The 3,660-nt window shown below is 39.8% G+C and overlaps 1 pseudogene; it reads right to left on the reverse strand.

Annotated features, from left to right (window-relative positions):
• Positions 1-2,401: 2,401 nt before the first annotated feature.
• Positions 2,402-3,223, reverse strand: LOC113625188 (olfactory receptor 481-like; annotated as a pseudogene).
• Between the last annotated feature and the right edge of the window lie 437 nt (positions 3,224-3,660).

Consider the following 3,660-nt stretch of genomic DNA (forward strand, 5'->3'; position numbering starts at 1 on the left):
ACTATCTTTATGACCTTGGATTAGGCAAAGATTTCTTGAACTTGTCACTAAAACATTAAAAAAAATTGATAAATTAGACCATTAAAATTAAAACTTTTGTTCGTCAAAACATACAGCTAAGAGAGTGACAAGGCATGCTTCAAAATAAGGGTATACCTTTTATGTATAAATCTGACAAAAGGATTTGTAGACAGATTATAAGAACAAATAAATAACAAAAGTTCAATCTGAGAATAAAATTGGTAAAAGACCTGACGATACATTATACAAAAAAGGACATACAAATAGCTGATAAATATATATATTTTAAAATGCTTAACATAAGAGGCCCAGGGAGATGAGAGTGAACACTGCGTACTTGTTTATGAAAAATTGTGTCTATCCCTGGATTTTATGGTGATATCCTTTTTTTAAAAAAAAAAATTTATTTACTTGGTTGTGCTGGGTCTTTGTTGCAGCAGGTGGGCTCCTTAGTCACGGCTCTAGGGCTCCTTAGTCGCAGCTCGCTGACTCCTTAGTTACGGCAAGTGGGCTCCTAGTTGCGGCATGCGTGTGGGATCTAGTTCCCTGACCCAGGTTTGAACCCGGGCCCCCTGCATTGGGAGCGTGGAGTCTTCACCACTGTGCCACAGGGGAAGTCCTGATGTTATCTTTTTTAACAACTGTGGATACATAACTTTTTGTCTACCAAAGTGCTGAGTTACTGGGACTCCTTTAAGCCAGCTCTTTCCATAGATTGTCTTCATATCCCTGACCCTTGTGGTTGGACCGGCCCTTGTGGTTCTGTTTTTTTTTTTTTTGGAGTAAAATTGCTTTACAATGTTGTGTTAGTTTCTGCTGTACAATGAAGTGAATCAACTATATGTATACCTATATCCCCTCCCTCTTGGACCTCCCTCCCATCCTTCCCACCCCACCCATCTAGGTCGTCACGAATTGGGAGATTAGGTTTGACATAAATATGTTAAAGTGTAAAATGTATAGCTAGTGGGAACCTGCTGTATAGCACAGGGAGCTCAGCTCAGTGCTCTGTGACGACCTTGTGGTTCTTATTGCAAGATGCCTTCAGCAATAACCATCAGGAAACTTTGAAAGAGACAAAGCTTGTTACTTACAAGTCCTGGAAATCATGTAGCACACCTGGCGTCGCACAGGGTCATGGGATAGAGTGAGAGAGAGAGAGATCTTAGGGCTCTGCTTTTATTGGGGTAGAGAATGGGAGCCTAAGGTTTAACGGGCTCACTCTTTATTGGTGACTGAAACATAAGAGCAGGAATTTAAAGCAAGTGAAGAAAAAATACAAGCAGTCCAAATGGTCAGTTATCTAAGGAGCTTGGGAGTGGGGGTCAGCCTGGTTCTTTAGTTGTGTGGCTGGCAGTGTTTAGTCAAAATATCTGAAGTGGCTGCCTCAGTCACTAAAGCTTAAATCTGACACTTGCCTTACCAAAGCAAACAAACAAATAACACCAACCGTCAGGGCTTATGCTGCACACCTAGAATAAGGCAGTGACAGAAGTGGTAGCAATAAACACCTTCTTGAGAGATATTACAAAGAAGGATGGCATGCATATTTCATGCCTGCCTCAGCCTAAGCATCTTAATCTGTAATTTTATGCCCTGGAAATACCAGCTAGCTTGCTGAAAGAGTTCCACTGTGCCTCAGCCCCCTCCGCACCACCACTCCCCAGTAGTTTTTCCTACTACTCAAAGGCTTGTCTGCAAAGGTTCAAAGACAAACCTTTGCAAGCCAGCCTTTGCAAACAAACCTTTGAGTAGTAGGAAAAACTTAACGGAACTCTCAAAGGCTAAGCCTTCAGAGTGCCTTCTTTGTTATCTGGACCTAGTCTCCTGGTGGCAGTACTGTGGAATTATTTTGGTCTGGCTTACATTAGGTGGGAATGAAACTTTTCTAGATCCCAGCATCACTATTTCCAAAGATAATGGTAACCCTGTATAAGAGACACCAAATCTTCCATAGAAAGTAACCTGGCCTGTCAACACCACCATCAATTGCATTTCCAGTTGAGTTCATGATACCTTCTGAGATGTTAATTTACAAGGTGATTTTTTTTAAATGTATAATTTAACAGAAGAAAAAACACCCTCTAATCAGACTCCCTAAATAATGAACAGAGGAGAGGAAAAAGTGAAACTATGTTTCTCCAGGTAGCTTCATCCTGAAATATACACACTTAATTTGAACCCAGCAGATTTTTGTGAAAATGCTATACTTTGTGACTCTAGAAAATTATAAATTAAAGCTGGCATTAATCGACATTCAGGTATTTTATATTTAAGATAGTTCTTCACATAAAATAAGACTAATGGACAACATAAACACCTATCACATATGTTCCTGAAATTATTGTTTTGTAGTTTCTGGATTCACATTGTATTCATTTCAAAATGACTGATGTATTCTAGCTATCAATTTTCTCATGGCCTCTTTCACCTCTTTGTTCCTCAGACTGTAGATCAGAGGGTTCAACATGAGGATCACCACTGTGTAGAAGACAGACACCACTTTAATATGTTCAGGTGAGTGGCTCGACTTCGGTATGATGTAAACAAATGTGACTGTCCCATAAAACAAAGTAACTGCAGTGAGGTGGGAAGTGCAAGTAGAGAAGGACTTGTGCCTTCCCTCTGTAGAGTGTATCTTCAGGATTGAGTGGAGGATGTACAGATATGAAACTGTTTTGGTGAACAGTGTGATTACAGTGATTGACCCAGCTGAGATGGCAGGAGATATTTCAGCAACATAAACATGGGTACAAGAAAGCTTCTCTAATGATGGCAGGTCATGGAAGAAATGGTTGATTTTATTTGGTCCACAGAAACTCAGACACAATAAACATCCAATAAATGATGAAGCATTCACACATCCTCCCAGATAGGAAGCAATCAGTGAGATGATGCAGACCCTGGGAGACATGTGTGTAGAGTAGAGAAGTGGGAAGCAGATGGCCACATAACGATCATAGGCCATGGCAGCCAACAGGAAGCACTCAGCTGTTCCAGAGATAACATCAGAGCCAAGCTGAGCTATGCAGCCAGTGACAGGATAGTAGTTCTTTCTTTTAGGGAACTCACAATCGTATTAGGTGTGACTGATGGAGTACCCAAGGTCCACAGAGACCAAATGGCTGAGGAAAAGGTACATTGGGGTGTGGAGCTGAGGGCTTCTTTGGATTAACATGATTATGCTGGTATTGCCCAACATGGTAGCAACATAGATTCCAAGAAAAACCACAAAGAAGATGGAACAAAGTATAGGATTCTCTGTTAACCCTAAAATAATGAATTCTGTCATCATTGTGTGGTTTCCAAACTCTATCTTATTTGAAATGATGCCTGTTGAAATAAAACCCAGTGGATATTAAAATGAATTGAATGATCTCATAATTAATATATTTACTTTACCAGCCAACCTATCAGAAAATCAAAACATTGACCTCACTGTTGTCTAATGCTTTCACTTTACAAAATGTTTCCAAATGTATTTACATTATGCATGATTTGAGAATATTAATGTCCATTACCTTAAGGCCAGAGATACTCACAAAGGGACCAATGACTCAGATCAGAACACAGCACTCACGTTTGTATCATTTGATCAATTCAGGTTGTTGAATGAACACTTACAGCAATTGTATTATT

Source organism: Aethalodelphis obliquidens, unplaced genomic scaffold (assembly GCF_003676395.1).
Source record: "Aethalodelphis obliquidens isolate GAN/ISIS:26980383/991018 unplaced genomic scaffold, ASM367639v1 scaffold14, whole genome shotgun sequence".
NCBI classification, from domain to species: domain Eukaryota; kingdom Metazoa; phylum Chordata; class Mammalia; order Artiodactyla; family Delphinidae; genus Aethalodelphis; species Aethalodelphis obliquidens.